The sequence below is a fragment of the Bubalus kerabau genome, chromosome X (genome assembly GCF_029407905.1).
Source record: "Bubalus kerabau isolate K-KA32 ecotype Philippines breed swamp buffalo chromosome X, PCC_UOA_SB_1v2, whole genome shotgun sequence".
NCBI lineage: Eukaryota > Metazoa > Chordata > Mammalia > Artiodactyla > Bovidae > Bubalus > Bubalus kerabau.
Window position 1 is genome coordinate 26,976,356 of NC_073647.1, and position 24,723 is coordinate 27,001,078.

General features: G+C 42.2%; 1 protein-coding gene across 1 annotated transcript in view; it reads right to left on the reverse strand.

The window, feature by feature from the left end:
* The window catches only part of FGF13 (fibroblast growth factor 13), a 574,996-nt gene extending 558,381 nt beyond the window's left edge, over positions 1–16,615 (reverse strand). Inside the window, exon 1 of the mRNA XM_055565011.1 lies at positions 16,299–16,615. The gene's annotated coding sequence lies outside the window, so the exon portion shown is untranslated. The remainder of the gene's footprint in view (positions 1–16,298) is intronic.
* Between the last annotated feature and the right edge of the window lie 8,108 nt (positions 16,616–24,723).

Consider the following 24,723-nt stretch of genomic DNA (forward strand, 5'->3'; position numbering starts at 1 on the left):
TGTGGTTCCAGGGTAGAGTTTGCCACTGAGAGAAACAGACTTAGAAGGTGGGAATGAAGCAAAGTCACCGTTCTCAGGACGCTGTGACATTCAGTGTGACTTCACACATCTTTCTCTCTGAGCTTCCACTTCCAGGTCACCTTTTGCATTGAGACCTGGTAACTTCTCAGAATTCCAGTGAGTTCTGGCTTCCTCACCCCCTCCAATGCTTCGTGAAAGTGACAGTCGCTTAGTCATGTCTGACTCTTTGCAACTCCATGGACTCCAGGCCAGAATACTGGAGTGGGTAGCCTTTCCCTTCTCCAGGGGATCTTCCCAACCCAGGGATCGAACTCAGGTCTCCCGCATTGAGGGCAGATTCTTCACCAGCTGAGCCACCACAGAAGCCCAAGAAAACTGGAGTGGGTAGCCTATCCCGTCTCCAGCAGATCTTCCCAACCCAGGAATCCAACCGGGGTCTCCTGTATTGCAGGCGAGCTGCAGTTATTAGAGACATTTGATCCTCTGGCATGAACCTTCTGGACCTTCACTCTCCTAGCTACTCCAACTTTTTATAAATATGCATACATAAATAGATAGATAGATCCCTTCTTACTGTGACATTTCAGTTCTATTTTCACGATTGCCCCCAAACTGATATAGGTTCCACTCCGAGCCTCATTGCCAGCCCTGTGTTATTAAAGAGCAACTCTCTGGGACTCAGTGTAACTAAGGTCCAATCATATAAAAGGCTTTCTTCTTTTTCTTTAGAAACCACAGAAGATCCTGAGAAGATAGCGACCTAAGCATGAGTTGTTTCCATCCTTAACTCCAGGCTGCCTGGCTCTCCTTAACCAAAAAGCTACCAAATATGAGTGAAGCCCTAGGCATTGTGGGAGTCTCAGCAAAATCCTTTGATTGCTGAGCAAAGCTGGATGCAGCCCCAGGAAAGCCTGGTGCAAGGAGATCAGGAAACAGTATCAGACCTATATTCCTGGTCTCCTAGGCCTCCTAGGGCTTCCTTAGTAGCTCAGCTGGTAAAGAATCCTACTGTAATGCAGGAGACCCTGGTTTGATTCCTGGGTTGGGAAGATCTAATGGAGAAGGGATAGGTTACCCACTTCAGTATTCTTGGGCTTCCCTGGTGGCTCAGCTGGTAAAGAATCCGCCTGTGATGCAGGAGACCTGGGTTCGATCCCTCAGTTGGGAAGATCCCCTGGAGAAGGGAACAGCTACCCACTCCAGTATTCTGGCCTGGAGAATTCCATGGACTGTATAGTCCATGAGGTTGCAAAGAGTCAGACAGGACTGAGCGACTTTCACTTTCACACCTAGGCCTCCTAGAGACCAAAAAGGAATGAAGGAGCAGAGGGGGACTCTGCAAGGAGACCTGGGAAGAGGGCAGCTTTCTTCAGGTACTTAGTTTCTCACCACTTAAGGACCTCCTAGCCTCTGGGATTCTCAGAGACCCCCTTCCACCATGAGCTGACTGCTATGAGTGAACAAATAAATCCTTTATACCCAACCTGCACCCAGAGGCAGGTTGATGAAGCAATGCATGTCTAAAGAAATAAACCGATTGGGAGATAGACAGATGCCAACTTGAACAACCACAACAGCTATAACAACAAAAGAAGAACTCATACAGAGATTCAAGTGTAACTAAAAAGAGACTTTCTGGAACTACAAAATGCAATTCCCCAACTACAGCTCAGGGATGAATTGAAGGAGAGGATGATCACTGCTGAGACCCAATAGTCACCTGGAAGAGAAAGTGAAAGAAGAATCACAGAGCACGAAGTCAAAAATACCAAGACATGGAATCATGAAGGAAAATATGAGAGTTGTAGATCTTGACGAATAGTCTTTTAGAAGAAGAGGGAAGACACAGAGGAAAGGCAGTAATATTTTTAAAATACAATAGATTTTTCTGAGCATAACAGCTATAAAATGTACATAATGTAAAAGATGCAAAGAATAACTGTTTGGGAAATTAAGAAATACACTCCTAGAACACCACTGGATAAAAAGTGAAATTACAAACTATCTAGTAAGCAATTTAAAAGAACACTTTATTCTAAAATCTACTTGGCACAGTAAATACCTTATTCAGAAAAATAATTATCTTCTTCAATCTCAGTATTAATGAACAAAGATGCAAACATAAAGGAACTTAGTATTCATCTCAAGATATGTGGGAAAGAACCAGAAATTAAGCAAATAAGCAAAAACTAGGAAAAGTCTTTTTAGTAGCAAAAAAAAAAAAGTGGAATTAATGAGATAACCAAAACTTGTTCTTTGAAAAGACGTGCAAAACAGGTAAACTTCTTGCAAGCCTCATTAAGGAAAAAGGGAGAATAAATATTGACAACATTGGAATTAGAAAAGTATACATAAAAGATTTAAATAATTATAAATGACACTACATTAAACTCTATAGCAGCAAATTTGAAAATTTAGGAAAAAAGCATGATTCTTCAGAAGCCAAAATTAACTGAACAGGTAGTGTTGAATAAGTCAATTATCAAAAAGGAGATGGAAAAAGTGAATAAATATCTACCACTGAAAAAGTCATCATAACAGAGTGGTTCATTTGTTTCAATTCAACTTTTTTTTTTTTTTAAAAGCAAGTAATGTTAATATGATTGGAATTATTCCACCAGGCCATAAAATAGAAGGAAAGCTCTTCACTTCTTTTTCCCTCAGCTTTATTGAGATATAATTGACAAATAACATTGTGTAAGTTCTCTGTGTGTGCATATGTGTGTGTGAGAGAGTGAGAGATCACATAGTGTTTGTCTTTCTCTATTGTTGTTCGTTGTTGTTCAGTTGCTAAGTTGTGTCTTACTCTTTGCGACCCCATGGACTGCAGCACACCAGACTTCCCTGTCCTACACCATCTCCTGGAGTTTGCTCAAACTCATGTCCATTGAATCAGTGATGCCATCCAACCATCTCATGCTCGGTTTCCCCCTTCTCCTCTTGCCCTCAGTCTTTCCCAGCATCAGAGTCTCTTCCAATGAGTTAGCTCTTCCCATCAGGTGGCCAAAATATTGGAGCCTCAACTTCCTCATCAGTCCTTCCAATGAATATTCAGGGTTGATTTCTTTTAGGATTGACTGGTTTGATCTCTTTGCTCAAGGGACTCTGAAGAATCTTCCAAGCACCACAATTCAAAAGTATCAGTTCTTCAGTGCTCAGCCTTCTTTAAGGTCCAACTCTCACATCTTTACATGACTACTGGATAAACCAGAGCTTTAACTATACGGACTTTGGTCAGTGAATTGATGTCTCTGCTTTTTAATACTCTAAGTTTGTCATAGCTTTTCTTCCAAGGAGCAATTGTTTTTTTTTTTTTAATTTAATTTAATTTTTTAACTTTACAATATTGTATTGGCTTTGCCATATATCAAAATGAATCTGCCACAGGTATACATGTGTTCCCCATCCTGAACCCTCCTCCCTCCCCATACCATCCCTCTGGGTTGTCCCAGTGCACCAGCCCCAAGCATCCAGTATCGTGCATCGAACCTGGACTGGTGACTCGTTTCATATATGATATTATACATGTTTCAATGTCATTCTCCCAAATCATCCCACCCTCTCCCTCTCCCACAGAGTCCACAAGGCTGGAGCAATTGTTTTTTAATTTCCTTGCCACAGTTACCATCCACAGTGATTTTGGAGCCCAAGAAAATAAACTCTGCCACCGTTTCCACTTTATCCCCATATATTTGCCATGAAGTAATGGGACTGGATGCCATATCTTGCTTTACCTGACTTATTTCACTTAGCATAATGCCATCAAGGTTCTTCCATCTTGTCACAAATGGCAGGGTTTCCTTCTTTTTATGGCCAAATTATATTCCATTGTGTGTATATATATATATATATACACCACATCTTCTTTATCCATTCATCCATTAGTGAACACGTGAGTTATTTCCATGTCCTGCCTATTGTGAATAATGCTGGAATGAACATGGGAATGCAGATATCGCTTCAAGATAATAATATCATCTCCTTCAGATATAGACCCAGAAGTCAAATTGCTACATCATATGGCAGTTTCTTTTTAATTGTTTTGAGGAACTTCCATACTGTTTTCTATAGTGGCTGTACCAGTTTATATTCCTATAACAATGCACCAAAGTTCCCTTTTATCTATATCCTTACCAGCATTAGTTATCTCTTGTTTCTTTGATGGTAGTCAATCACACAGATGTGAGGTGACATCTCATTTTGGTTTTGATTTGGATTTCCCTGATGATTAGTGACTTCATGCACCTCCTCCTATACCTGTTGCCCACTTGTATGTCTTCTGTGAAAAAAATGTCCATTCAGGTGTTTTGCTTATTTTTTAATTGGATTGTTTGGGTGTTTTCACTACTGAGTTATATGAGTTCTTTATAGATTTTGTATATTAATCCTTACCAGATACATGATTTGGAAATACTTCCTCCCATTCCATAGGTTGTCTTTTCATTTTGTTGATTATTTCTTTTGCTATGCAGAAGCTTTTTGGTTTAATATGATTCCACTGGTTAATTTTTGCATTTGTTGCCTATGCTTTTGGTGCCATACCCAAAAAATCATTGCCATAACCAAGATCTCGGAGAAGGCAATGGCACCCCACTCCAGTACTCTTGCCTGGAAAATCCCATGGACGAAGGAGCCTGGTAGGCTGCAGTCCATGGGGTTGCGAAGAGTCAGACAGGACTGAGCAACTTCACTTTCACTTTTCACTTTCATGCATTGGAGAAGGAAATGGTAACCCACTCCAGTGTTCTTGCCTGGAGAATCCCAGGGACAGGGAGCCTGGTGGGCTGCCGTCTACGGGATCACACAGAGTCAGACATGACTGAAGTGACTTAACAGCAGCAGTAGCAGCAACCAAGGTCTAGGAGATTTCTTGAATTTTACAGTTTCAGGTCTTACAATTAAGTTCTTAAACCATTGTGAGTTAACATTTTGTAAGTGGTGTAAGATAGAGGTCCAATTTCATCCTTTTGCATATGGGTATCTAGTTTTCCCAATACTGTTTATTGAAGAGACTATCCATTCTCCACTGAATATTCTAGTCTCCTTAGTGGCCTCTCAAGTCTGTTTCCTTGATCATGCCAATGCCATACTGTTTTGATCATTATAGTTTTGTAATATAGTTTGAAATCAACAAGAGTGAGGACTCCAGCTCTTTTCTAGCTCAAGATTTCTCTGTCTGTTCATGGTCTTTTGTGGTGCCATATGAATTTCAGGATTTTTTTAAATTTCTTTTATAAGTGCTATTGGAATTTTGATAGAGGGTGCAATGAATGGCTTTGTGTAGTAGGGACATTTTAGTAATATTAACTCCTCTGATTCATGAATGTAGATATCATTCTATTTATTTTTATCATTTTGAGTTTCTTTCATCAATGTCTTTTAGCTTTGTAAATAGATTTTTGGTTAAATTTATTACTAAGTATTTTATTATTTTTGATGCACTGCAGTGGAAACCAGATTGGAGGTGTACAGGTGCATAAATGCTGGGCCTAGCTGCAGGTGAGCTTAGTGGTGCAGGTTAGTGATAGGAGAAAGGGCCAGATCCAGGCCCACAAGCAGCTGCAGGGGCCCTGGCTATCAGCATACACTTCCATGGCTGTAGGATGTCAACACAGATGCACACATGGCAGTGAAGGCTGGTGATGGGTGCCAGGCCAGCAGTGTGCAAGAGCACAGCTGGAGGGTCTAGCCCTGAGAGCACACACAGTGGCATGGGTCAGCTGTGGGGGGGGGGGGGAGGTGGGGTCTAGTTTTGTGCCTTGCACTCCTGTAGCCACTGGTTTCTTCAGTGGAGAAAGCTGCTGGGGTCATCTACAGAGTAGGTTAATGGGAACCCCCTTAATTCTTTTCTAGGAAGCCAATTTAATTAAATAACCAAATCTACAAAGGAGGCTACCAAGAAGAAATCCATAAACACTTTTAAAATGTAGATGCTGACATTTTGAATACAACACTTGCAAATATAATCCAACAATCTTTCAGTAAAGTTATGGCTAGCAAGGGCCATAATTCTTCGCCCCTCCATGTGTCCAAGAATTTTTTCATTTGATTTTGGAGTTTCTGCCAACAACATGGTATATATTTCCCCGCCCCTTAACTTTGTCATTGTTCAGTCACTCAGTCATGTTCGACCCTTTGCGACCCCATGGACTGTAGCCCACCAGGCTCCTCTGTCCATGGTATTTCCCAGGCAAGAACACTGGAGTGAGTTGCCATTTCCTTCTCCAGGGGATCTTCCCAACCCAGGGATCAATCCTGCCTTTCCTGCATTAGCAGGTGGATTCTTTACCACTGAGCCACCAGGGAAGCCAAATGGCTTTGAGGGAATAAAATGAGGTCCAAGGGTACCAGTCCCCAGCCTACACTTCAAGAGGCCTTATGCAGTTCTGCCTCCCTTCTTGTGCGTCTGCAGTCACTTTGAAACAGCCTGGGCTGCCTGCTTTCCCCAGGAGGAGGATAAGAGTCACCTGGGGCAAAGCTGCTCCAGCCACCACTCCCTGAAGCAAAGCAGCCCCATTAGACCAACAGACCTGCAAGCGACAAGCAGAACCACTTGGTTGAGCCCAGACTAGACTAATCAGACCCCAACTAGCCTGAAGAAACCATGAACAGGAAGAAATGATTGTTGTTTTTGAAGCCACTGAGATTTTGGCTGGTTTGTTTCACAGAAATTACTGATATACAGTATTACATTTGGAAATGCAAAGGAGGTTCAGTGTCAGCAAATCTATCAACATAATTCACTACATTAGTAAATTAAAAAAGAAAACTGGTTGAATAATGGTATCAAGAAAGGCTTCAAAGTCAACTGATAAAACTCAGCTGCACTCTTAATACATTTTTAAGTGAAACAGGATTAGAAGGAAATTTCTTAAAATAATACAGATTGTTTACCAAAAATGGATGCCAAATATTATCTCAAATGGCAAAACACTGACCTCTTCAAATAAAATTCAGAAGTCGACAAGAATGCTTCTTATCCTCATTACTATTCAACATTGCCTTGGGGATTCTAGCTTATAAAAAAGACCAAAAAAAGAGGAAAAGAACTAACAAATATCAGAAAAGACATCTATTTCTTTGTCTGCTAGTGGTATATTTGTACAGCTACCCAAACAGAACACTCTAATAAAATCTGTGAGACTTATTTAGAGAATTTGGTATGGTAAAGAATACAAGGTTACTATACAAAACAGATAGCATTTCTCTATTCAAGCAATCAACACCAAGATATGAAAATGAGAAAAATTATATTTGTAGTAATGAAAAAAACCTATATAACAAGAAAAACATCAGGCCAGTAGGAAGAAAATTACAATAGCTGACTGAAAGACATAAAACAAAATCTGGAAAAAAGGGAATGAATTAAAGAATTATAAGATTTTATATCATAAAATGTCAATTTTCACAAAACCAATGTTCTTTTTAAAATTCCAATTTAGATTCCCAACATGATTTTTCAAGTAAAAGAGAGGGAATTTATTTTTGCAGATGGTCCCCCATTTATGATGCTTCGACTTATGAGTTATTGATCATACAATGGTGCAAAAGTAATATATATTCACTAGAAATTGTAATTCAAATTTTGATCTTTTCATGGGCTAGAACTATGTGGTCCCATACTCTCTAGTGATGCTGGGCACCAGCCCCCACTGCAGCTCCCAGTCAGTCAGATGATCACAAGCATGAATAATCCATGTTTACAGCCATTCTGTACTCATACAACCGTTCTGTTGTTCACTTTCCCTACAGTATTCAATAAATTACATGAGATATCAAACTTGTGTGTATGCTCAGTCGCTTAGTACACTCTTTGCAGCCCCCTGGACTGTAGCCCACCACGTTCCTCTATTTCCCAGGCAAGGATACTGGAGTGGGTTGCCATTTCCTACTCCAGGGGATCTTCTGGACCCAGCGATCAAATCCCTGTCTCTTGCAGCTCCTGTATTGGCAGGCAGATTATTTACCATTGAGCCACCTGGGAAGCCCTGAGATATTCCACAATTTATTCTAAAATAGGTTTTGTGTTAGAGGATTTTGTCCAACTATAAGCTAATGTAAGTATTCTAAACATGTTTAAAGTAGACTGGGTTATGATACTATGCAGGGTTAGGTGTATTAAATGCATTTTTAACAGGATATTTTCAACTTAGAATGGATTTATCAGGATATAACCCCATCGTGCAGCTCCTTGCCCATGGACAATCAAGAGAGGAGGGTCGCCTCTCTCTTTTTGTTGAATCAACGTTCCAGGTTCCTTCTTTTTTTTGAAAGTCACTCAGTTGTGTCTGACTTTTTGTGACCCCATGGAATACACAGTCCATGGAATTCTCCAGGCCAGAATATTGGACTGGGTAGCCTTTTCCTTCTCAGGGGATCTTCCCAACCCAGGGATTGAACCCAGGTCTCCTGCATTGCAGGCAGATTCTTTACTAGCTGAGCCACAAGGGAATTTTGCTGACAAAGGTCCATCTAGTCAAAGCTATGGTTTTTCCAGTAGTCATGTATGGGTGTGAGAGTGGGACCGTAAAGAAAGCTGAGCACCGAAGAATTGATGCTTTTGAAATGTGGTTTTAGAGAAGACTGTTGAGAGTCTCTCAGACTGCAAGGAGATCAAACCAGTACATCCTAAAGGAGATCAGTCCTGAATATTCACTGGAAGGACTGATGCTGAAGCTGAAGCTATAATACTTTGGCCACCTGATGTGAAGAACTGACTCATTGGAAAAGACCCTGATGCTGGGAAAGATTGAAGGCAGGAAGAGAAGGGGACGACAGAAGATGAGATGGTTGGATGGCATCACTGACTCAATGGACATGAGTTTGAGCAAGCTCTGGGAGTTGGTGATGGACAGAGAAGCCTGGAGTGCTACAGTCCATGCGTTCACAAACAGTCTGACACGACTGAGCAACTGAACTGAACTGAACCCCATCATAGAGTTTCCCAGGTGGTGCTAGTGGTAAATAACCCAACTACAAATGCAGGTAGATGTAAAAGACATAAGTTCAATCCTTGGGTCGGGAAGATCCGCTGGTAGGAAATGGCAACCCATTCCAGTACTCTTGCCTGGAGAATCCCATGGACAGAAGAGCCTGGCAGGTTGCAGTCCATAGGCTTGCACAGTCGGGCATGACTGAAGCAACTTAGCGACCCCATCATAAGTTGAAGAAGATGTGTATACATAACCTTAATATTTGTATGGAAAAATATAAACCTTAGAATAGCCATGAAAAATAAGAATAATTAGAGAAAAATATTTTAACCAGATATCAGTTATACCTTAATGTCAACATAATGAAGTCAAAACATGGTAGTGGCATGGGAATAATAGGCAATTAGAACAGAGGACTCAAGTAGAGAATAAAGAATTAAGTCCCGTACATAATCATTTAATACATGGCAAAAATATTTCATTTTAGTGGAAAGAAGATGGATTGTTAATGAACAATAGAGATGGAACTAGCTATTAATTTGGAAGAATAAACCATTAGACTTCGGGACTTCCCTGGTGGTCCAGTGGCTATGACTCCATGCTCCCAATGCAGGGGACCTGTGTTCGATTCCTGGTTGGGGAACTAGATCTCACATGCCACAACACAATGGAGTACTACTCAGCCATTAAAAAGAACACATTTGAATCAGTTCTAATGAGGTGGATGAAACTGGAGCCTATTATACAGAGTGAAGTAAGCCAGAAAGAAAAACACCAATACAGTATACTAACGCATATATATGGAATTTAGAAAGATGGTAACAATAACCTTGTGTACGAGACAGCAAAAGAGACACTGATGTATAGAACAGTCTTATGGACTCTGTTGGAGAGGGAGAGGGTGGGAAGATTTGGGAGAATGGCATGGAAACATGTGTAATATCATGTATGAAACGAGTTGCCAGTCCAGGTTCAATGCACGATACTGGATGCTTGGGGCTGGTGCACTGGGACGACCCAGAGGGATGGTGTGGGGAGGGAGGAGGGAGGAGGGTTTGGGATGGGGAGCATATGTATACCTGTGGCAGATTCGTTTTGATGTTTGGCAAAACTAATACAGTGTTTCAGGTTTAAAAATAAAATAAAATAAAATAAAAAGAAGATTGCTCATGCTGCAACTAAGACCTGGCACAGCCAAATAAATAAAACTAAATATTTGGAAAAAAATTGGACTTCTATTTTATACCAAAAATCAATAGTTTCCAGGTAAGGACATATTTAAATATAAAAACATTGTGATATTTGGCAAAACTAATACAATTATGTAAAGTTTAAAAATAAAATAAAATTAAAAAAAATAAAAACAGTAAGTCTTGCAAGAAAATCTAGGAAAATATATGTGTAACCTAGGAGTAGGAAAACTCTCTTAGTTCAGTTCAGTTCAGTCACTCAGTCGTGTCCGACTCTTTGCGACGCCATGAATCACAGCACGCTAGACCTCCCTGTCCATCACCAACTCCCGGAGTTCACTCAAACTCATGTCCATCGAGTCAGTGATGCCATCCAGCCATCTCATCCTCTGTCGTCCCCTTCTCCTCCTGCCCCCAATCCCTCCCAGCATCAGAGTCTTTTCCAATGACTCAACTCTTCGCATGAGGTGGCCAAAGTATTGGAGTTTCAGCTTTAGCATCAGTCCTTCCAATGAACACCCAGGACTGATCTCCTTCAGGATGGACTGGTTGGATCTCCTTGCAGTCCAAGGGACTCTCAAGAGTCTTCTCCAACACCACAGTTTAAAAGCATCAATTCTTCGGCACTCAGCTTTCTTCACAGTCCAACTTTCACAACCACACATGACCACTGGAATAACCATAGCCTTGACTAGACGGACCTTTGTTGGCAAAGTAATATCTCTGCTTTTTAATATGCTGTCTAGGTTGGTCATAACTTTCCTTCCAAGGAGCAAGTGTCTTTTAATTTCATGGCTGCAATCACCATCTGCAGTGATTTTGGAGCCCAAAAAAATAAAGTCTGACACTGTTTCCACTCTTTCCCCATCAATTTCCCATGAAGTGATGGGACCAGATGCCATGATCTTAGTTTTCTGAATATTGAGCTTTAAGCCAACTTTTTCACTCTCCTCTTTCACTTTCATCAAGAGGCTCTTGAGTTCCTTTTCACTTTCTGCCATAATGGTGGTGTCATCTGCATATCTGAGGTTATTGATATTTCTCCCAGCAATCTGGATTCCAGCTTGTGCTTCCTCCAGCCCAGCATTTCTCATGATGTACTCTGCATATAAGTTAAATAAGCAGGGTGACAATATACAGCCTTGACGTACTCCTTTTCCTATTTGGAACCAGTCTGTTGTTCCATGTCCAGTTCTAACTGTTGCTTCCTGACCTGCATATAGGTTTCTCAAGAGGCATGTCAGGTGGTCTGGTATTCCCATCTCTTTCAGAATTTTCCCAATTTCTTGTGATCCACACAGTCAAAGGCTTTGGCATAGTCAGTAAAGCAGAAATAGATGTTTTTCTGGAACTCTCTTGCTTTTTCTATGATCCAGCGGATGTTGGCAATTTGATCTCTGGTTCCTCTGCCTTTTCTAAAACCAGCTTGAACAACTGGAAGTTGACGGTTCACATATTGCTGAAGCCTGGCTTGGAGAATTTTAAGCATCACTTTACTAGCGTGTGAGATGAGTGCAATTGTGCGGGTGTTTAAGCATTCTTTGGCATTGCCTTTCTTTGGGATTGGAGTAAAAACTGACCTTTTCCCGTCCTGTGGCCACTGCTGAGTTTTCCAAATTTGCTAGGAGTGGGAAAACTCTCTTAACCAATCCTTAAAACTCAGAAGTTATAAAAGAAATTTAACTATATATATATATATATATATATATATTTCAAAATTTTGGCACAAGGCCCAATAAGTAAAATCAATACAACAAGAAACTGGACGCAAAGCTGCACACAGGTAATAGATGAGGGGCTTATAGCAATAACATAGGAGGAGTTTTTAGAAGTTGACAAGGAGAATCAACCCATTCAAAAAATAAGCAAACGATATGAAGAGCCACTAAGAAGCAAATCCAAATGGCCAACAATTTTTTCAAAAGATACTCAGACTCATGAGTAGCCATAGAAACTCAAGTTAAAATAACAATGAGATGGTCTTTTTCATACAACTGTTAAAACTTAAAAACAGCAGAAAGATCAACGATTGATGGGATTGCCTGAAATGGTGTACACCCATACCTTACTGACATAACTGTGTACTTGTTACATGCTTTTTAGAAAGCAACATGGTGACCTTTAATGAAATTTAAAACAATATATATGCACTTTTTAACCTAGCTATTCCATTCCTGGGAATCTGTCCCAGAGCAAGAAAAAAAAAAGTGCAGGTTAAGGGTCTGGTTTGAGATCAAATCAGTCAATCCTAAATGAAATCAGTGCTAAACGTTCATTGGAAGGACTGATGCTAAAGCTGAAGCTTCGATACTTTGGCCACCTGATGTGAAGAGTCGACTAATTAGAAAAGACCCTGATGCTGGGAAAGATTGAAAGCAGGAGGAGAAGGGGATGACAGAGGATGAGATGTTTGGATGGCATCACTGACTCAATGGACATGAGTTTGAGTAAGCTCTGGGAGATGGTGAAGGACAGGGAAGCCTGGTGTGCTGCAGTCCATGGGGTCACAAAGAGTCAGACACAACTGAGTGACTGAACAACAAAGCAAAAGGGTATATATAGGAAGGTTGCAATGTTGCTTTCTTGTGACCAAAAATAAAAATAAAAAAGGAAGCAAAGTGAATGTCCACTAAAAGTCAAATGGATAGAGAAATTGTTCTCCATCACAAAATTCTGTGCAACCATTAAAAAGAATGAAGTCCAGCAACTGCAGATGACTTGTATGTTTTGTTGAATGAGAATAATAGTAATAATGCTAATAATAAGCACTCCTATATAGCTCTATTTTAAGTGCTTTATGTATTTTAACTCCATGAATACTCATAATAACCCTAAGTGGTAAGTACTATTATTATCTTCATTTTCCAGATGAGGAAACTGAAGACCAGAGAAGCTAAAGTCACACAACTAGTACACGGCAAGAAGAATAAGATGCAAGAATGTTTAAGTAACATGACATAACGTTTGTAAAAAATCTATAGCAAAAATGTATTTACGTGTACATATGCATGTTTTATATAATTATATGAGAATAGAAATATAGAAGGATACCTTCAAGGCTAGTAATGTGGGTTATGTATTTTTATGTAATTATACGTTATTTTTACACAATCACATATTAATATGTGTTTAGGTAAACTCCAAATAATTAAAGAGCCACATAATTTCAATAATGGATGATTCTAGAGGAGCTGCAGTTGTTACACCAGGTGAAGGACAGAAGGGAAGTGTACCCCCAGTGAAGTCCCTGCAGATCTCCATCACCCAGTGTCTCCTGCCCCTCCTCTGCTCGTCCCTCCCTTATGGCAGAACTACTGTATTTAGAAATGCCAGGTGCTTTCCCATGCTACCTAAGCCAAGAGACTTCCTGGAACCCAGTCATCATTGTGCTCTGAGATTTTCCAACCAGAAGTCTTCTCAGATCCCCTTCTGGTGCATACATCTCAGATTTTGGGCATAGAGACAGAAAGGGTCTGCCTCACACTCACATTTCTGAGGGAAAATAAAGCTTTATCCTTGGGATGGTTTCTTGCCTTGCTTCATCTACTGCAGAGTGATTTAAACTTGATGATGTCCACTGACTCTGCGCACTCAGGCTCAAGGTGTTCACATGGACAGACGGACACAGATCCTTTCTCCCAAGGAGCATGGGTTCTCGAGGAAAGATATACCTTTATATTAGGCACTCAGTGAATGTCTGTTGAGTGAGAGAAATGATGATGTACAGGAATGATTCAAATAAAAGGTAAAGAGTGAAGTATTAAATTATGATCTATAAACAAAATGCTTTAGGATTTGGAGTGGAGAAGCATGAAAGCTTTGAGCAATGGTTTTATAAAGAGATGACATTTGAGCTAGATGTAATGTCTCTGAAAGCGTGCCAGCATCAGACCCTCTGAGGCTCCTGAGCACTCCAGGCCTGCTGAATCAGAATCTCCAGAAGTGAGATTTAGGACTTGGTATTTTAAAGACACCCTCGGAGTCCTTCTTACGTACAGTGAAGCCTAGACCATGAGAAATAGGGCAGATTTGGGTGTGCAGAGATGTAAGGAAGGACGCAGCAGTCAAAGGCATTAGTTAAGTGCCCAGGCATGGAAGTAAAATGAAGAGTGGCCAATTCAATTTGACTGGGGGTGGATGTGAAGAGGAAAAACAAGGAATCAGATTGGAAAGGTGGGTTAGGGCTAGAACATGGAGGGCCTGGGGAATGCCAAATGAAGTATGAACTTTTTCCTGAAGGCAACAGAAAATCATTAAGAGATGTGGGACAAAGAAACAAAAGCAGGGCAACCTTGACTTTCACAGAACCTCCAAAATCTGGCCATGCATCAGAATGATCAGGATGGCTTGCTAAAAAGTCCAGGTTCTGGGACTCTACTACCAGACCTTCTGAATCCGAATTTCCAGGGATGCAGCCCAGAAACTATATTTTTAAACAATCTTTCCAGGTGATTCCTGGGCAGCCAACCTGGCATTGGTTCATGAAGTAGAATATGAGAAGCATCGCTTTACTGACAAATGCATTCCTGAAAAGTTGTTTGTTCATGGCGATTTTCTTAGAGGAATCATTTGTTCAAAGTACTAGACAAGTGTGCTATTTAGAGGTAACATCTAGCAAATCGCCTTCTCTAGAGTGTTTCAATAAAACGAATACCCAATTTGAATGCAAAACCCCTGATGACTTTCGATGAAATGTGACAACACATTTGGGTGGTAAGACCAGCATCTGGCATTAATGATGCCATATGGTTACACAAATTCAACATGGGGAAAATACTTCAAAACATTCAAGTTTCATCTGGCTTTGAAGCAACATGAATAAACCTTAAAGTATTTTTGGAAAGGAGAAAGTACTAGTAAGACGTGATGTCAATAGAACCGTGGCTTCAAAATGGAAACATCCACCATGTATCCACATGGAGGTCACAGGGAAAGCTGAGGCGACAATCTAGGTACAGACTAGGTGGTCACTCAACCTAATTCATGCCCCTCTAAGGATCAGACAAGATGACTTCCAAGATGTTTCATCTAGGTTTAAGGGGGGTTTTTTTGGCCATGCCATGTGACTTGTGGGATCCTAGTTCCCTGACCAAGGATTGAACCTAGGCCCTTGGCAGTAAGAGCACAGAGTCCTAACCACTGGACTGCTAGGGCATTCCCTAGGTTTAAGATTTCAAGTTTATGATATCTAGACACTCATCTACCCCAAAGATGGGTAAAAGGAGAAAAAAGGTAGGGATATAATGTTCAAGCGTCCATCCATAATCCATTCTTCTACAAAATGTACACAAATGATGATTCTGAGTCAAAAGATTTGTCTCCGCTAGCCATGTAATATTTTAAGATTGTAGTTTTCATTTAAAGTAAGCATATCTGTTACTAAAGTGTCTCTTTGTTTTCATAAAAACACCTTGGTTTGGCAAGCTGGAATGTTGGCATAGTACTTTGCATAGCAAATACTCAAAAGTTAACCTTAAGCAAGAAATTGTTAGTGCTTAACCTTCCAAACGCCAAGGCAACTTCTTTTTCTCTCAGAGGTCTCCTAACCTCACCCTCAGAATTTTCCAGCTCCCCTCAATTCCAACTCCTTCCCCAAGGCCTGTAGCTATAAACAAGCTGGAAATCAGAGATATGTCCTGACTGGGGTTTTGCAGGGAGGAAAGGGAATCCAACCAAGTCTTTTGTGTACCTGGGGTGGATTCCCTCTGTCACAGGGCCTGCCTGAGCCACAGGAATCCCTGCTCTAGGCAGCTCTGTGTCACTTTCTGTCACTGTACCAGCAGAAAAGACAAACACAGATAACCAGTGCCCTGGGCCAAGTTCAAATTCTCAGTGTTAGTAACAGGACAGAAAGCACAATGCAACTTTAAAAAAAGGCAACTCTAAGTTGAGAAGTCAAGAAAGGGTTAAATCTAACATTTGAGCTGCTTTCCTGCCGGCTAATATCTTTGCTTTTGGGCAGGAGGGGACAAAGATAGGAAAGAATTGCCAAACAGTACCATGATTGGGAGCATGGACTCAGACTTTTATTCCTAAGGTATGTCCTGCCCTGACATTTGCCTCCCTGGCCCAGGTGGAGGAAAACTGGGCCGAGGTTACCCAAGAGTATCACAATTCCAGTAGCTTTTCCCCCAAAGACTTTGGTTTCACTTACCTTAGAAGTGGAGATGCAATGGGCCCAGTGGTGAGGAAGAAGCTGGATCCCACCATGGACCAAACTCTTAAAGGGACCTGTTGTTATGAGTGCCAATGGTCACGCGCTCCCACGGGGGAGGAAGCTTCTTGATCGTATCATCACCATGCAGGTCTGAGATTTCCAAGAGTCTGCATCTGAGCCAAAGCACCCCCAGCTCCCTAAGCCCCTCGTGGGTTCAAGGGCTCCTGGCAGAACCGGCAAATCATCCAAAGTGATGGCAGGTGTTAGAGGACCCCATGCGGTGCATAGCAGACTGTTGTGAGGAGTGGTAAGTCACAGGGTCTATACAGCAGCTATTTTTAGTGAAACCAAATTCCTTCCCCAAGTTCTCTTGCTTCCAACTTGTTCTAAGTGTAGGAGACCAGCTGTGGTCAGATCATCTTACTGGACCAAGGCTCTGTCAAGGCGAAGGAAACAAACCTGGGAGGTGGAGCCAAGAGCTGGCGACTGTGGGCGCTGTGGCTCCTTCTCGCCGTCTCAGGCATCTCCAGAGGGAGTGGGCATTCCCCTCCAACCTGGCAGAAACCTGAGAGGTAGATGACATCAGCAGGAAAAATTGAGAAGTTGGCAGTCCTTCCTCTCTTCCCCGATTCCTACAAACACTCTCTCTCACATACACACACATAAACATGCACATACACACACACTCTCATTCTCAAATGCATTGCAGGTCCTGCAGGCCAAACCCGATCTTGGTCCGGACTTGTTGTTAGAAGGGTCTAGAAAACAATGCCATCATCCAGGAGTCAGGCCAGAGGTGAAAGTATGAGGGCTGGTGTCTAGTCACTTTGCAGCTGTCATTGTTCTCAGAGGGAGTTCCAATGGGGAAGATTTATTTTGGATCCAAACCTTGGCCGAGGTGTTAATTCAGAAGAAGACAGATCCTGAGTGTGCTAACTGCATTTCCCAGATCCATCTAGGTGAGCATTTTACAAACTGTGGGCCATGACCCATTATACAGTAGTAAAAGCTATTTACCAGGCTGTAATCAGTATTTAAGAATGAAAAGAAATAAAACAAACAGAGTAGAATAGGAATTTAGACTAGAATATCATAGAACACATTCCACGTAGTAAAGGGGAATATTGTTCTGTGAAACTTGCTTCTTCTATGGATATGTGTATCAATCACTCCATAAAATGTATTTCTTACTGCTGATTATCATAAAATTTGTTTGAAGAACAGTGAGCTACATGATTTGGTAGAAAAGAGCATGAAGAAAAGCCCTTGGGCAACCCCCAATTTCATAAATATTACTATTAATACTACTATAACCACCATTTTGGGGGGAGTCATTATGTGTCAGGCACCATTCCACTTCATGTTCATCATCTTGTCTACCCTACCACAATCTTCTGAGGTAAATTTATCCAATTCTCCAGAAACAGGAGCAAAGCTCAGTAGCAAGCTCAAACAGCAAGTAAATGGAAGAGTCAGGGTATAAACCTAGGTCTACCTATCTCTGAAATTTGTGTTTTTAACCACTTTAGACCACTCCCTTCTTTAATTGGTCAATACATGGTTAAATTCATTGTGTGTGTGCTAATTCACTTCAGTTGTGTCCAACTCTTTGCGACCCTATGGACCGTAGCCCGCCAGGCTCTTCTGTCCATGGGATTCTCCAGGCAAGAATACTGGAGTGGGTTGCCATTCCCTTCTCCAGGGGATCATCCCCACCCAGGGATCAAACCCGGGTCTCTTATGTCTTCTGCATTGTCAAATGGGTTCTTTACCACTAGCAGCACCTGAAACACATATGAAAAGCTTAGATGTGCTGGTGGCTTAAATAAAATAAGATGAAAATATTTAGAAAAATAATTTCACATTTCCAAAAGCTTCTGGTAAACTCTTATCAGAAAAGAGGGCTTCATTTTAAATTAGAATTCGTTGCCTATTAGACTCAGAACCCCTCACCTCACACAGCTTCCAGACATCTGAAAAATCAGCTGGAACCATATGACTTCCAGGCACTAGATTTTCATGGTCTTACCCCTCTAGTTGCTTCCACTCTATTCCACACAGAAATCTTGTAGCAGGCCGCATTTGGTGTTCATCTTTTTATAGTTTGAGCTAAATCAGTTCAACCACTTCTGAGTTGATGAGGAAAAAAAAAAATACTTCTTCCACTTCCAAAATAAGCTCCTCTTTTGGGCACACAGAAAGCTCAGAAAAGGCTGAAACTTAAAACTTCCCACTTCACATATGGGTACTTTTAGGCCCTCATTACTTTTAAATTTACTTTTAAAATTCCTAGTGATTTGCTCATTTTGCAGGCTCCGATGTTCTGTTGTCATTTTTGTAATTCCCACAGCCCACACCCTATGCGCTGAGTCCTCGTGTTATAGACTAGAGGTATTGGCCTCCACAAGTGCCAGTAAAAGGGGTGGGGCTGAATAGGGGTGGAAGTACCAAATATAGCCTAGTGCAGGTTCAGTGAAAAATGCCCTAAAGGGCAAGCCTTCCTTTTGTTTCCTGGCTGCTTGCATGGGCCCAAACAATACCACCTGGCTGCTGGCTTCAGAAGACAATTCTCTCCCAAGCAGGGGAGCCTAAAACTTGACCTCACTGGCTATTCACTTCTCTGTAGTAGTTTCTGGCCACTCATCAGAGCTTCTCTCATCTTTTTGTTTGAAATGAAAACTAACTGACTAATAAACACGTATACAATTTCCAGGCAAGAAGCTCTCCATTGTCACCAGTGACCTGATCAGACCCTGTGGCCACAGGCACTGGCAGGCATCCAGCCCAAACCTCAGCTGGGCATCTTGGGGGCCTGGCCCCTTCCTGGCGGGACTTCACTCTTAGGGGCCGACATGTACCCCCACCTGTAGCAACATCCTTCTGACACTCTTCCAAATAGGAACAGTTGTCTCAGTGCTGTCATTCTCCTGGCTATTCTATTTTTGCCGGTATGGAATAGGATATTGCAGGCCTGCCCCAGCCAGAGCAGGGCTGCCTTGTCGTAAGGGAGCCCTGGGGCTCCCCACCCCAGGATGTGCCCCAGCCCTGCCTTCTCTAGTGGCCACACTCACCGAAGCAGGGCAGGAAGGACAAAGTCAAGGGGTTCCACTTCTCAACCTTACCTCTCTGCCTGGAGGTTCTATGAACAAAGGACATTTAATAATAGAATTCCTTGTCTGGTATTTATAGCACCAATTGCTCAAAGCTGTTTTAGGCTTTATTTTTAAAATCCCAGCCTTTGTCACAACCTCCCCAGGAAATGGAGCAGAAGGCAGGTATTAGCAGCTCCACTTCGCAGACCGGGAGACTGAGGGATTGATCAAGAGGATACTATTCTAAGGATGGACAATGAGCAAAGGCAAACAAGAAGTGGAAGCCCACCCAAACCAGGTACCAGGCTGAGGAATTTGGTCCTTCACTCCTTCATCCATGCATTCTTGTGACATAGATTAAGTTTCGATACTTTTCTAGCTACTACACTAGACATCACGGAAACAGAGAAGAGCAAGTTTCTGGTCTCTTGTTTCTTCAACAAATAAATTTCTAGGAAACAAGGAAGGAAGGGGGAACTTGTAATGAAAAGAGATTCTAGAGACACATAAACCAAATTCTGATTTGGATCCCAAATCAAATACACCAACGAGAGGGACACATTTATGAAATGCCAGGGGGACTTTTGATATGGACTCAATGTTTGAAAGTTAAGAAATTGTTAATATTTTTAATGAGATAGAATTACATTAATAAAATTACCTTACCATTTAAAGACACACTTTGAAGCATTTACAAGTGGAAAGATATAATATCTGAGATTGGCTTCAAACAATACATGACTGATAGGAAATTAGCAAGGATACAGTTGAAACAAGAGTGCCCTTGAGTTGATGATTGTTGGAGCTGGGTAATGAGTACAAGGTAGTTCGCTGGACTTTGAAGTTTTGTGTATGCTTGAAAATTTCTGTAACAGAGTCGGAATCACCTGGAAACCTCAACTTATAGCCATTTATGATATGCCCAACTCAGACGTTAAAGCATCTGCCTGCAATGCGGGAGACCTGGGTTCGATCCCTGGGTTGGGAAGATCCCCTGGAGAAGGAAATGGCAACCCACTCCAGTATTCTTTCCTGGAGAATCCCATGGAGAGAGAAGCCTGGTGGGCTACAGTCCACGGGGTTGCAAAGAGTTGGACATGACTGAGCGACTTCACTTTCACTTTCAACCTCTTCTGAGCTACATCAGCTGAGATCAAGAAACACAAGGTCAACCAGATATGAAGTAAGAGAGGAGGAGGGGAAGCAGATTTAGACACAAGGCCTCATGGGCCATGGTAAGGAGTGGGGACTTTTCCCTGAAAGCAGTGGGAAGCCAGTAAAGTGCTCCAAACAAGCAGCTAATATGCTTTTATTTGCATTTTTAAAATATCCTACTGGCAACATGGTGGGAAATGTAATGGTGGAGATAGGAGTAGAAGCAGTGGGCCCACTGGCCGACTATTAGAGAGGACCATGAGAGACAATGGTGGCCTCTTCTGGAATAGGGTTAGGATGGGAGAGAAGTGAATAGATTTTATAAGAATTTAGGAAAAAGGACTTCCCTGGTGGTGCAGTGAGTGGTTAAGAATTCTCCTGCCAATGCAGGAGACACAAGTTCAATCCCTCATCAGGGAAGATACCACATGCCATGAAGCAACTAAGCCCATGGACCACAACTACTAAGCCTGTGCTCTAAAACCTGGGAACCGCAACTACTGAAGCCCGCGCATCCGAGAGCTCATGCTCTGCAACTAGAGAAGCCACCACAATGAGAAGCCCGCACACTGCAACTCAAGAATAGCCCCTTCTCACCACAATTATAGAAAAGCCTGCTCAGCAATGAAGATCCAGAGCAGCCTAAAATAAATAAATTTTAAAAAAGAATTTAGAAAACATGATCAACAGAATGAGGTGCCAATGTGGAAGTAGGGGTGAAGAAGTACGAAGAGTAGAGTCAGGGATGACTCCTAAGTTTTTGTCCTGAGCAGCTAGATGCTAGAAGTGGGGATGAGGGTGGGGTGAGCATTCTTAGGAGAAAAGGAAGATCAAGAGATTAGTTTTGGATCTGGTGTCCAATGCTTTCTTGGCAGTTCAATGAAGGTGGAGTGGCTTCACCAGGCAGAGGGCTGAGTTGTGCTAACATCCTCAGTCCATGAGCTAATTTAGCTACCTGGGGTGTCATGGTGCCCCATTCATTACTGCTCCTGGGACCATTTCCAAGATGACCATGCTGGGTCTGTGTTCTCTGTGATCTCTGCTTTCCAGGAGCTTCTTTCCAGGTACCTTGTAGGGATGGGTCCAATGGCTTGATAGGATGGACCAGGCAGAGTAAAAAACAAGGATACTCCAGATCAGCCTGGAAACGCTAAGACAGACTACAGGACCACTGCCACCTCCACCTCCCATGTGGAGAGACTCCTGAAGTACCTGCCCTGCCATAAGCCCATCTGTTCTTCACAACAACACTGTGACAAAAGCAGGAAATGATATCTTTGACAGATGTGGACAATGTGTGTGCTCTGATGACAGGGACAGTGATGTCTTTGTCTACCTCTCCCTCTTTCTCACCCTCGGTACCCCAGCACTGAGCACACAGCTTGGCACAGAGAAGGGACCCAGCAAGCATGTGGTGAAAGATATAAAAAGCTATCATTCATTTTAATTAAACATAGGAAACTGCAGCACCTTCCCCGAGCTGTCCAGATACTATCTAAAGTTCCTGTCTAAGGCTGTCTGGACATTCTATCCAGAAACACACAACTTACCCTACAAAACAGGTAATTGTGTGTGTGGGGGGGGGGCAGGTACTGCTTTGTTCATTGTCATTTGTTTTATATATACGTGTATGCATGTGTGTGCTTAGTTGCTCAGTTGTGTCTGATTCTGAGACCCCAGGCTCCTCAGTCCATGGAATTCTCCAGACAAGAATACTGGATTGGCTAGCCATTTCCATCTCCAGGAGATCTTCCTGACCCAGGGATTGAACCCACGTCTCCTGCATCTCCTGTATTGCAGGTGGATTCTTTACCCACTGAGCCGTTGGGGAAGCCTATTTCATACACATATGAAATTTCAAAAAGCCAAATGTAGTAAACACTTGGGCCTAGCCTTCCAGAAGCCACATGATCCACAGTTAAAAAGAATTTAATCAAGGAAATTGCTTCAGTAAGCACAGAGATTGTCATCTGGGAAAAATGAGATTTGCAAGGAAAGCAGCAAGTCTTCATCCCGGGAGCCTGGGGTCATAAACATCCTATGAGGATGGAAATAGAACAGTCAGGGCTGGAGACAGGGAGGCCAGGTTAGAAGGATATGGTAAAGGAGGAAAACGGGTCCCTGTGAGGGGGTCCAGAGAAGCAGAGACCCAGATCCAAGGAGCAGGCCTATTCTGGAGCTGTTCAGGTCCCTCAGGCTGGAGTCTGCATGAGGACAAGGCAACCTTACCAAGGGGCCAATGGATTTCTGGTTTGAAAGATAAGGGGGAAAGACAGAGGGGGTTTCCCTGAATGTATTAGTAAAGACTTTACATTGAAAGTAATAGAAACCCAACTTGAACAGGCTTCTCCCATCAGGTGGGTCCCTCTCTGATAACCTCAGAGACACAAATCTAGAAACAGACCTACCTCTTTTCCAATAAAACCAAATTCAAGATTGAGTCTCATTGGACTGGATTAGCATTGTGCCCAAGAGCTTGGAATTCAGCAGTAGGCCAGGCCCAGGTCACATGAGTAGGCATGTGAGGTATAGATAGGGGTCAATCCCACTCAAACCAATTGGACTGAGAATAGAGGCCTAATGTTTCTCAATGAAAAATTAGTGTCATCAGAAGATGGAGAGGGACTTCCGTGGTAGTCCAGCGGTTAAGACTCCACACTTCCACTGCAGGGGACTTGGGTTCAATCCCTGGTTAGGGAACTAAGACCCCACATGATGCACAGCCAAAAGATAAGATAAAAAAAAAAAAAGTACTGCACTTTGCTCAGTGCTCTGTGATGACCTAAATGGGAAGTAAATCCAAAAAAAGAGGGCATATATGTGTACATATAGCTGATTCACTTTGCTGTACGGTAGAAACTAGCACAACATTGTAAAGCAACTATGCTCCAACAAAAATATTTTTTAAAAAATGGGGAAATGAAAGCTGAGGAGGCAAAAACAGCAGAAATTCAGTGCATGGAGGACAAGACTGTAGAAAAATAATCCATTCGAAACCCTTGAGGGGAGAGGGAGGGGACATATGTATACCTATGGCTAATTCATGTTGATATTTGGCAGAAAACAACAAAATTTGGTAAAGCAATTACTTTTCAATTAAAATTAAAAAAATTAAATGACATTCCCCCTTGAGGGGAATGAGCCCAGGCAGGAGATGTTACCAGGAGGTGAGGAAACATCATTGGATGGGGAGGATGAAGGAGACCTGTCAGTGGAGAGACAGAAGTGTGATGGTCTTCAGAGACTTTTGCCCTATGCTTAGGGCAGCAACAGAATTCTTCTTAGGATTGAAGAAAAATGTTCTGCTGGGCTAGTCCTAAAAGGAGGGCCTCAGCCTGGTCACGTGTTAGGGAACGGCAAAACACCTATGCTTTGGGCCAAGCAAGTGTTGGTTGCTGTTCGTATCCTTAGTTCTCCTGTCCAATCACTCTAGTCCAGCCTCCTTCAAGAACCTCGGCTATTGTAAAGGCTAAAATGATTAGTGCTGTACAGTAGAGATCCTGGAGCCATCATAACAGGAAAGGGCTTCTGCACCACCAGCCAGAATCTGACTTCTCTGATTCCAAGGGGAGTAAGAGAGTAGGAATGAGAAACTGAAAAGCTGTCTATCAGCCTGTTGAAGTCACTCCATCTCTTTGAGCTTTAGTTTTATGATCTGTAAAGTAGAGATAATAATACTGTATTTGGAAATGCCTAGCATCCTATCTGGCTCACAGTAAATTCTCAAAAATGACCATTTCTTCTCCTGTTCTACCCTGAATCCTCCAAGGTGACATGAAAGCACTTCCTGCAAAGTACTTCCAAAGTACTTCCTGAAAGCATCTGTTAACTCATCAGCTGAACCACAGCCTCAAATCCTGAAACCAGAGCTAAACCACCTTATCCCGCTGGCTCTTCTGACCTCTTGGTGTCACTGGAAACTGCCTAATGGCCTGTTCCCTCTTATTTTGTAGAACAGTGGAAAGAGTCATACCCTATCCTAGCCAGGAACCTAGGGATGTTACTTGTCTGCTCACTCTGATCATCCTACTCTACCAGGACCGACAGATTCACAGTTGTAGAGAAGTGCCAATTAGCCAAGATGGTGATGGTCAGGCTCTCTTGCCCCACGTTCTTTCACTCTCACCCCACATTCTGTAAACAATAACTTTGCATGGTTACATAACAGTGGAGAT